The 11654-nt window shown below is 49.6% G+C and overlaps 1 protein-coding gene across 1 annotated transcript in view; it reads left to right on the top strand.

Annotated features, from left to right (window-relative positions):
• The first annotated feature begins 10804 nt into the window (after positions 1-10804).
• The window catches only part of LOC144952219 (ubiquitin-like-conjugating enzyme ATG3), a 30457-nt gene continuing 29607 nt past the window's right edge, over positions 10805-11654 (top strand). Inside the window, 1 exon segment of the mRNA XM_078882630.1 lies at positions 10805-10866. The gene's annotated coding sequence lies outside the window, so the exon portion shown is untranslated.

The following is an 11654-nucleotide window of genomic DNA, read 5'->3' as shown; positions in this document are numbered from 1 at the left end:
TGAATGTGTAATGAGCTGACAGGGAGTTGGGTTTGAATGTGTAATGAGCTGACAGGGAGTTGGGTTTGAATGTGTAATGAGCTGACAGGGAGTTGGGTTTGAATGTGTAATGAGCTGACAGGAAGTTGGGTTTGAATGTGTAATGAGCTGACAGGAAGTTGGGTTTGAATGTGTAATGAGCTGACAGGGAGTTGGGTTTGAATGTGTAATGAGCTGACAGGAAGTCGGGTTTGAATGTGTAATGAGCTGACAGGGAGTTGGGTTTGAATGTGTAATGAGCTGACAGGGAGTTGGGTTTGAATGTGTAATGAGCTGACAGGGAGTTGGGTTTGAATGTGTAATGAGCTGACAGGGAGTTGGGTTTGAATGTGTAATGAGTTGACAGGAAGTTGGGTTTGAATGTGTAATGAGCTGACAGGAAGTCGGGTTTGAATGTGTAATGAGTTGACAGGAAGTTGGGTTTGAATGTGTAATGAGCTGACAGGAAGTTGGGTTTGAATGTGTAATGAGCTGACAGGGAGTTGGGTTTGAATGTGTAATGAGCTGACAGGGAGTTGGGTTTGAATGTGTAATGAGCTGACAGGAAGTTGGGTTTGAATGTGTAATGAGCTGACAGGAAGTTGGGTTTGAATGTGTAATGAGCTGACAGGAAGTCGGGTTTGAATGTGTAATGAGCTGACAGGGAGTTGGGTTTGAATGTGTAATGAGCTGACAGGGAGTTGGGTTTGAATGTGTAATGAGCTGACAGGAAGTTGGGTTTGAATGTGTAATGAGCTGACAGGGAGTTGGGTTTGAATGTGTAATGAGCTGACAGGAAGTTGGGTTTGAATGTGTAATGAGCTGACAGGAAGTTGGGTTTGAATGTGTAATGAGCTGACAGGAAGTCGGGTTAGAATGTGTAATGAGCTGACAGGAAGTTGGGTTTGAATGTGTAATGAGCTGACAGGGAGTTGGGTTTGAATGTGTAATGAGCTGACAGGAAGTTGGGTTTGAATGTGTAATGAGCTGACAGGGAGTTGGGTTTGAATGTGTAATGAGCTGACAGGGAGTTGGGTTTGAATGTGTAATGAGCTGACAGGGAGTCTATTTCTTCACGTAAAGTAACATTTATTACATATATTTTTTTAACCTCCCTGTTATATTGTTATCTGTGATCGTCGGCCACAATGAACTGTGTATCACATTTCAACCGGAGTGACCTTTGACCCTTCATCTTTTTTTACCAACGCAAAAAAAAATCACGATGTGCAAAAACGTAAAACGTGTACACGCGTGCGTGTGTGTGTTGAACTTCTTTCGCGCCGTACGTAGCCAACCGTGCTGTGTGTCGAACTTCTTTCACGCCATACGTAGCCAACCGCGCGCGAATCGGAGGGGGGGGGGATAATAAACTAAACACAACAACAACAAGCGGTTCTAAAGAAGTTAGCTTGTCAATCTACATGATGATGAGTCTGTGTGGGTCTCTGTGTGATGAGTCTATGGGTGTCTAGGTGAGTGAGTCTGTGGGTCTCTGTGTGATGAGTCTATGGGTGTCTAGGTGAGTGAGTCTGTGGGTCTCTGTGTGATGAGTCTATGGGTCTCTGTGTGGCGAGTCTGTGGGTCTCTGTGTGATGAGTCTGTGGGTCTCTGTGTGGTGAGTCTGTGGGTCTCTGTGTGGTGAGTCTGTGTGGGTCTCTGTGTGGTGAGTGTGGGTCTCTGTGTGATGAGTATGTGGGTCTCTATGTGATGAGTATGTGGGTCTCTGTGTGATGAGTCTCTGGGTCTCTATGTGATGAGTATGTGGGTCTCTGTGTGGTGAGTCTGTGGGTCTCTGTGTGGTGAGTCTGTGTGGGTCTCTGTGTGGTGAGTCTGTGGGTCTCTGTGTGGTGAGTCTGTGGGTCTCTGTGTGGTGAGTCTATGGGTCTCTGTGTGGTGAGTCTGAGGGTCTCTGTGTGGTGAGTCTGGGTCTCTGTGTGATGAGTCTATGGGTCTCTGTGTGGTGAGTCTGTGGGTCTCTGTGTGATGAGTCTATGGGTCTCTGTGTGGTGAGTCTATGGGTCTCTGTGTGGTGAGTCTGAGGGTCTCTGTGTGGTGAGTCTGTGGGTCTCTGTGTGATGAGTCTATGGGTCTCTGTGTGGTGAGTCTATGGGTCTCTGTGTGGTGAGTCTATGGGTCTCTGTGTGGTGAGTCTATGGGTCTCTGTGTGGTGAGTATGTGGGTCTCTGTGTGGTTTGTCTGTGTGTGTCTGTGTGTGTGTCTGTGTGTGTCTCTGTGGCTGTGCGTCTGTGTGTGTGTGTCTCTGTGTCTATGTGTCTGTGTGTGTTTGTCTGTGTGTGTCTGTGTGTGTGTCTGTGTGTGTCAGTGTGTGTGTCTGTGTGTGTGTGTCTGTGTGTCTGTGTGTGTCTGTGTGTGTCTCTGTGTGTGGGTCTGTCTGTCTGTGTCTCTGTGTGTGTGTGTCTGTGTGTGTCTGTGTATCTGTGTGTCTGTCTGTGTCTCTGTGTGTATGTGTGTGTCTCTGTGTGTCTGTGTGTGTGTCTGTCTGTCTGTGTCTCTGTGTGTCTGTGTGTGTCTGTGTGTGTTTCTGTGTTTGTGTGTCTGTGTTTGTGTCTGTCTGTCTGTGGGGACAACACTACACACAACATCAACTCAACAAACTACGCACAACAACACTACACACAACACCACACAACAACACTACACACAACACCACACAACAACACTACACACAACAACACACAACAACACTACACAACAACAACAATACACACAACACCACACACACAACAACACTACACAACAACAACAATACACACAACAACACTAGACACAACAACACTACACACAACAACAACACTACACAACAACACTACACAACACCACACAACAACACTACACACAACAACACACAACAACACTACACAACAACAACAATACACACAACACCACACACACAACAACACTACACAACAACAACAATACACACAACAACACTAGACACAACAACACTACACACAACAACAACACTACACAACAACACTACACAACAACAACAATACACACAACAACACTACACACAACAGCAACAACACTGCACGCAACAACAACACAACACAACACCACTACACACAACAACAACAACACTACACAACAACACTACACACAACAACAACACTACACAACAACACTACACACACAACAACAACACTACACAACAACACTACACAACAACACTACACACACAACAACAACACTACACAACAACACTACACACAACAGCAACAACACTGCACGCAACAACAACACTACACAACACCACTACACACAACAACAACAACACTACACACAACACCACTACACACAACAACAACAACACTACACACAACACCACTACACACAACAACAACAACACTACACACAACAACAACACTACACAACAACACTACACAACAACACTACACACACAACAACAACACTACACAACAACACTACACACACAACAACACTACACAACAACACTACACACACAACAACAACACTACACAACAACACTACACACACAACAACACTACACAACAACAACAATACACACAACAACACTAGACACAACAGCAACAACACTACACAACACACAACAACACTACACACACAACAACACTACACAACAACAACAATACACACAACAACACTAGACACAACAGCAACAACACTACACAACACACAACAACACCACACACAACAACAATATTACACACAACAACAACACAACAACAACAATCAGCAGTCCTAAAGAACTGGCAAAGACAAAGGTCCCCCGTGTAGCCTCTAGCAGGCTGTGGGGGCAAGTGCTGTAGGTAGCGAGCAGCACCTATAGACACAGACAAAGGTAAAGGTCCCCCGTGTAGCCTCTATCAGGCTGTGGGGGCAAGTGCTGTGAGTAGCGAGCAGCACCTATAGACACACAGACAAAGGTTCCCCGTGTAGCTTCTAACAGACTGTGGGGGCAAGTGCTGTTAGTAGCAGCTATAGACACACAGACAAAGATCCCCCGTGTAGCCTCTATCAGGCTGCAGGGCCAAGTGCTGTGAGAAGCAAGTAGCAGCAGCACCTGTGAAGGCTACCGGCACTTTGGCACACACAGAGGGGGTTGTGGGTGGCCAGCATCACGCCCGCCCGGCCGTCTTTGTCTCCCCGGCGAGGGTGTTGGGGCAGCCTGTGGAAAAAGAACTTCATAGCGTGTCGGGTTTCTCCAGTCTGAACATAGATTCTGGTTCTGAGTGAGTCGTTTACAATTGGCACGGTACAAAAGAAGTTCAACACACACACAGCACGGTTGGCAACGTACGGTACAAAAGAAATCCATCACACACACACAGCACGGATGACAACGTACGGTGCAAAAGAAGTCAAACACACACACACAGCACGGTTGGCTAGGTATGGTGCAAAATAAGTTCAACACACACACTCAACACGGGTGGCTACGTACGGTACAAAAGAAGTCCAACACACACACACACAGCACGGATGGCTCCATCTCTACCCCACGTATCCCTCCGCTGCATCTCCCCCCCCCCCACCACCCCCCACCACCACCCCCCCCACCACCACCCCCCCCCACCACCCCCCACCACCCCCCCACAGACGGCTCTTCTCGCGCGTTGCCAAGGCCACTGCGAGTCGGCGTCCGGAGCCGAGCCGCGGGTCTCCTTCGAGGCGGCGTCGCCCTCCGGGGGCTCCGGCGGCAGCGGTAGCGGCGGAAGCAGCGGGGGCTCGTCCGGGAGACCCAACTTTGTGCTGTCGGGCCGCAGCTGCCGCGCCCGTCACTCGCAGCTGAAGGCCGTGCGGCTGCGGTGTGAGCGCGGCGTGCGCGTCACCGCCACCTTCCACTACATCCTCGCCTGCGCCTGCGAGCCATGCCGATGAGGCCGGGTCGACGGGTCGGGTTGGGGGGGCGTTTGTTGGGGGGGTGGGTGAGGGAGGGTGGGGAGTAGCGGAGGGGGGGGGGGGCGGCTGTCGGGAGGTGCTGCCTCGGTTTTGTGGGGCTTCCCGTAGAGAGGGGCAGACTTGCTAGACAGAGAAGGGGCAGACTTACGGGAGAGAGCGACAGACTTGCTAGACAGAGAAGGGGCAGACTTGCTAGATAGAGAAGGACAGACTTACGGGAGAGAGGGGACAGACTTTCGGCAGCCAATAATGAGCCATTAGGATATCCATTTTGAATGTGTAATGAGCTGACAGGGAGTTGGGTTTGAATGTGTAATGAGCTGACAGGGAGTCGGGTTTGAATGTGTAATGAGCTGACAGGGAGTTGGGTTTGAATGTGTAATGAGCTGACAGGGAGTTGGGTTTGAATGTGTAATGAGCTGACAGGAAGTTGGGTTTGAATGTGTAATGAGCTGACAGGAAGTCGGGTTTGAATGTGTAATGAGCTGACAGGGAGTTGGGTTTGAATGTGTAATGAGCTGACAGGAAGTTGGGTTTGAATGTGTAATGAGCTGACAGGGAGTTGGGTTTGAATGTGTAATGAGCTGACAGGAAGTTGGGTTTGAATGTGTAATGAGCTGACAGGGAGTTGGGTTTGAATGTGTAATGAGCTGACAGGAAGTCGGGTTTGAATGTGTAATGAGCTGACAGGGAGTTGGGTTTGAATGTGTAATGAGCTGACAGGAAGTCGGGTTTGAATGTGTAATGAGCTGACAGGAAGTTGGGTTTGAATGTGTAATGAGCTGACAGGGAGTTGGGTTTGAATGTGTAATGAGCTGACAGGGAGTTGGGTTTGAATGTGTAATGAGCTGACAGGGAGTTGGGTTTGAATGTGTAATGAGCTGACAGGGAGTTGGGTTTGAATGTGTAATGAGCTGACAGGGAGTTGGGTTTGAATGTGTAATGAGCTGACAGGGAGTTGGGTTTGAATGTGTAATGAGCTGACAGGGAGTTGGGTTTGAATGTGTAATGAGCTGACAGGGAGTTGGGTTTGAATGTGTAATGAGCTGACAGGAAGTTGGGTTTGAATGTGTAATGAGCTGACAGGGAGTTGGGTTTGAATGTGTAATGAGCTGACAGGGAGTTGGGTTTGAATGTGTAATGAGCTGACAGGGAGTTGGGTTTGAATGTGAAATGAGCTGACAGGGAGTTGGGTTTGAATGTGTAATGAGTTGACAGGGAGTTGGGTTTGAATGTGTAATGAGTTGACAGGGAGTTGGGTTTGAATGTGTAATGAGCTGACAGGGAGTTGGGTTTAAATGTGTAATGAGTTGACAGGAAGTTGGGTTTGAATGTGTAATGAGCTGACAGGGAGTTGGGTTTGAATGTGTAATGAGCTGACAGGAAGTCGGGTTTGAATGTGTAATGAGCTGACAGGGAGTTGGGTTTGAATGTGTAATGAGCTGACAGGAAGTCGGGTTAGAATGTGTAATGAGCTGACAGGGAGTTGGGTTTGAATGTGTAATGAGCTGACAGGGAGTTGGGTTTGAATGTGTAATGAGCTGACAGGGAGTTGGGTTTGAATGTGTAATGAGCTGACAGGGAGTTGGGTTTGAATGTGTAATGAGCTGACAGGGAGTTGGGTTTGAATGTGTAATGAGCTGACAGGAAGTTGGGTTTGAATGTGTAATGAGCTGACAGGGAGTTGGGTTTGAATGTGTAATGAGCTGACAGGGAGTTGGGTTTGAATGTGTAATGAGCTGACAGGGAGTTGGGTTTGAATGTGTAATGAGCTGACAGGGAGTTGGGTTTGAATGTGTAATGAGCTGACAGGGAGTTGGGTTTGAATGTGTAATGAGCTGACAGGGAGTTGGGTTTGAATGTGTAATGAGCTGACAGGGAGTTGGGTTTGAATGTGTAATGAGCTGACAGGGAGTTGGGTTTGAATGTGTAATGAGCTGACAGGGAGTTGGGTTTGAATGTGTAATGAGCTGACAGGAAGTTGGGTTTGAATGTGTAATGAGCTGACAGGGAGTTGGGTTTGAATGTGTAATGAGCTGACAGGGAGTTGGGTTTGAATGTGTAATGAGCTGACAGGGAGTTGGGTTTGAATGTGTAATGAGCTGACAGGGAGTTGGGTTTGAATGTGTAATGAGCTGACAGGAAGTTGGGTTTGAATGTGTAATGAGCTGACAGGAAGTTGGGTTTGAATGTGTAATGAGCTGACAGGAAGTTGGGTTTGAATGTGTAATGAGCTGACAGGAAGTTGGGTTTGAATGTGTAATGAGCTGACAGGGAGTTGGGTTTGAATGTGTAATGAGCTGACAGGAAGTCGGGTTTGAATGTGTAATGAGCTGACAGGAAGTTGGGTTTGAATGTGTAATGAGTTGACAGGAAGTCGAGTTTGAATGTGTAATGAGCTGACAGGGAGTTGGGTTTGAATGTGTAATGAGTTGACAGGAAGTCGGGTTTGAATGTGTAATGAGCTGACAGGAAGTTGGGTTTGAATGTGTAATGAGTTGACAGGAAGTCGGGTTTGAATGTGTAATGAGCTGACAGGGAGTTGGGTTTAAATGTGTAATGAGTTGACAGGAAGTTGGGTTTGAATGTGTAATGAGCTGACAGGGAGTTGGGTTTGAATGTGTAATGAGCTGACAGGGAGTTGGGTTTGAATGTGTAATGAGCTGACAGGGAGTTGGGTTTGAATGTGTAATGAGCTGACAGGGAGTTGGGTTTGAATGTGTAATGAGTTGACAGGGAGTTGGGTTTGAATGTGTAATGAGCTGACAGGAAGTCGGGTTTGAATGTGTAATGAGCTGACAGGAAGTCGGGTTTGAATGTGTAATGAGCTGACAGGAAGTCGGGTTTGAATGTGTAATGAGTTGACAGGAAGTTGGGTTTGAATGTGTAATGAGTTGACAGGGAGTTGGGTTTGAATGTGTAATGAGCTGACAGGAAGTCGGGTTTGAATGTGTAATGAGCTGACAGGAAGTCGGGTTTGAATGTGTAATGAGCTGACAGGAAGTCGGGTTTGAATGTGTAATGAGTTGACAGGGAGTCGGGTTTGAATGTGTAATGAGCTGACAGGAAGTCGGGTTTGAATGTGTAATGAGCTGACAGGAAGTCGGGTTTGAATGTGTAATGAGCTGACAGGGAGTCGGGTTTGAATGTGTAATGAGCTGAAAGGGAGTTGGGTTTGAATGTGTAATGAGCTGACAGGGAGTTGGGTTTGAATGTGTAATGAGCTGAAAGGGAGTTGGGTTTGAATGTGTAATGAGCTGACAGGGAGTTGGGTTTGAATGTGTAATGAGCTGACAGGGAGTTGGGTTTGAATGTGTAATGAGCTGACAGGGAGTCGGGTTTGAATGTGTAATGAGCTGACAGGGAGTTGGGTTTGAATGTGTAATGAGCTGAAAGGGAGTTGGGTTTGAATGTGTAATGAGCTGACAGGGAGTTGGGTTTGAATGTGTAATGAGCTGACAGGGAGTCGGGTTTGAATGTGTAATGAGTTGACAGGGAGTTGGGTTTGAATGTGTAATGAGCTGACAGGGAGTTGGGTTTGAATGTGTAATGAGCTGACAGGGAGTTGGGTTTGAATGTGTAATGAGTTGACAGGGAGTTGGGTTTGAATGTGTAATGAGCTGACAGGGAGTTGGGTTTGAATGTGTAATGAGCTGACAGGGAGTCTATTTCTTCACGTAAAGTAACATTTATTACATATATTTTTTTAACCTCCCTGTTATATTGTTATCTGTGATCGTCGGCCACAATGAACTGTGTATCACATTTCAACCGGAGTGACCTTTGACCCTTCATCTTTTTTTACCAACGCAAAAAAAAATCACGATGTGCAAAAACGTAAAACGTGTACACGCGTGCGTGTGTGTGTTGAACTTCTTTCGCGCCGTACGTAGCCAACCGTGCTGTGTGTCGAACTTCTTTCACGCCATACGTAGCCAACCGCGCGCGAATCGGAGGGGGGGGGGATAATAAACTAAACACAACAACAACAAGCGGTTCTAAAGAAGTTAGCTTGTCAATCTACATGATGATGAGTCTGTGTGGGTCTCTGTGTGATGAGTCTATGGGTGTCTAGGTGAGTGAGTCTGTGGGTCTCTGTGTGATGAGTCTATGGGTCTCTGTGTGGCGAGTCTGTGGGTCTCTGTGTGATGAGTCTGTGGGTCTCTGTGTGGTGAGTCTGTGGGTCTCTGTGTGGTGAGTCTGTGTGGGTCTCTGTGTGGTGAGTGTGGGTCTCTGTGTGATGAGTATGTGGGTCTCTATGTGATGAGTATGTGGGTCTCTGTGTGATGAGTCTCTGGGTCTCTATGTGATGAGTATGTGGGTCTCTGTGTGGTGAGTCTGTGGGTCTCTGTGTGGTGAGTCTGTGTGGGTCTCTGTGTGGTGAGTCTGTGGGTCTCTGTGTGGTGAGTCTGTGGGTCTCTGTGTGGTGAGTCTATGGGTGTCTGTGTGGTGAGTCTGAGGGTCTCTGTGTGGTGAGTCTGGGTCTCTGTGTGATGAGTCTATGGGTCTCTGTGTGGTGAGTATGTGGGTCTCTGTGTGGTGAGTCTGTGGGTCTCTGTGTGGTGAGTCTGTGGGTCTCTGTGTGGTGAGTCTATGGGTCTCTGTGTGGTGAGTCTGTGGGTCTCTGTGTGGTGAGTCTGTGGGTCTCTGTGTGGTGAGTCTATGGGTCTCTGTGTGGTGAGTCTGTGGGTCTCTGTGTGGTGAGTCTGTGGGTCTCTGTGTGGTGAGTCTGTGGGTCTCTGTGTGGTGAGTCTCTGGGTCTCTGTGTGGTGAGTCTGTGGGTCTCTGTGTGGTGAGTCTGTGGGTCTCTGTGTGATGAGTCTGTGGGTCTCTGTGTGGTGAGTCTGTGGGTCTCTGTGTGATGAGTCTGTGGGTCTCTGTGTAATGAGTCTGTGGGTCTCTGTGGTGAGTCTGTGGGTCTCTGTGTGATGAGTCTGTGGGTCTCTGTGTGATGAGTCTGTGGGTCTCTGTGTGGTGAGTCTGTGGGTCTCTGTGTGATGAGTCTGTGGGTCTCTGTGTGGTGAGTCTGAAAGCCAACCACTACCACCGCCACCACCATCTTCACCACCACCAGCGCCACCACCACCACCTCCACCACCCACACCACCACCAGCGCCACCACCACCACAACCACCACCACCACCCTTGCCACCGCTACCACCGCCACCACCATCTTCACCACCACCACCACCCACACCACCGCCACCACCACCACCACCACCCACACAACGCGAAGAACCAGTGGCATCTACATCTGTAGAACGTAAATATGACGTCACGTGATGCCGGTGATCCGTGACGTCATCCCCAAACATCTCTCTCTTCCCCTCTCAGCTGCTTCCTCTTTGCGTGACGTCATCGCTGAGGCACGTGACTTTCTCAAATCCACTTCCACGTGACCCCCCCCTCCTCCCACCAAGCGGCCCGGTTGGGGGGAGGGACAAGGAAGCTGATTGGTTGGTGAGGAAGGGGGGGGGGTAGAGGAGGGAGCTGATTGGTCGGCGGGGAAAGTGGGGGGGGGTAGAGGAGGGAGCTGATTGGTCGGCGAGGAAGGTGGGTGGGGGTAGTTGGGGGGATTAGAGCTGATTGGTTAGTGGGGACGATGCGGGGGCGGTGGGGTGTGGAGGAGGGAGTTGATTGGTTGGTGGGAAAGATAGGGGAGGGGTAATAAGGGGGAGTGTCTTTAAAACCGTAGAGCGCATAAACATCACTTGCCTCGCGCTGATTGGCCGGTATAACAGGGGGTGGGGCGTGGAGGCACGAATTTATAATTCCCAACGCGGATAAGCGCGCGTCTCCCCCTCTCGCCCACACTACGACGTCCTTCCGCGCATGCGCAGTGTGTGAAGCGGGGGAGGGGGGGGGGTGCGTTGTGGCTTCCTGTCGGCCATGTTGGGTGGGGGTGGCGGTGTTTTGTAGCAGAGCGAGCGAGGCAGAGTGGTGCGTGCCGCAACTCACCTCCACCACCTCCACTCCGCGTCTCGGTTTACGTCGCGGCTACTCCACTCCGCGTCTCGGTTTACGTCGCGTGCACTCCACTCTGCGCCTTGGTTTACGTCGCGGCTACTCCACTTTGAGTCTCGGTTCACGCCGCGTCCACTTCACTCCGCGTCTCGGTTTACGTCGCGGCTACTCCACTCTGCGCCTCGGTTTACGTCGCGGCTACTCCACTTTGAGTCTCGGTTCACGCCGCGTCCACTTCACTCCGCGTCTCGGTTTACGTCGCGGCTACTCTACTTTGACTCTCGGTTCACGCCGCGTCCACTTCACTCCGCGTCTCGGTTTACGTCGCGTGCACTCCACTCTGCGCCTCGGTTTACGTCGCGGCTACTCCACTTTGAGTCTCGGTTCACGCCGCGTCCACTCCACTCTGCGCCTCGGTTTACGTCGCGGCTACTCCACTTTGACTCTCGGTTTACGCCGCGTACACTCCACTCCGCGCCTCGGTTTACGACGCGTACACTCCACTTTGAGTCTCGATTCACGTCGCGGTCACTCCAATTTGCGTTTAGATTCACGCCGCGTCCACGTGACTTTGAGTCTCGATTCACGCCACGACCACTCGACTTTGAGTCTCGGTTTACGTCGCCTACACTCGACTACGCGTCTCGGTTCACGTCGCCTCCACTCCACTTTGAGTCTCGATTCACGTCGCGTCCACGTGACATTGAGTCTCGATTCACGTCGCCTCCACTCCACTCTGCGTCTCGGTTTACGCCGCCTCCACT

This window comes from Lampetra fluviatilis, chromosome 66 (assembly GCF_964198595.1).
Source record: "Lampetra fluviatilis chromosome 66, kcLamFluv1.1, whole genome shotgun sequence".
Classification (NCBI taxonomy): domain Eukaryota; kingdom Metazoa; phylum Chordata; class Hyperoartia; order Petromyzontiformes; family Petromyzontidae; genus Lampetra; species Lampetra fluviatilis.
Note: the sequence above shows the minus strand (reverse complement) of the source record. Positions and strands in the feature narration are given on the sequence as shown.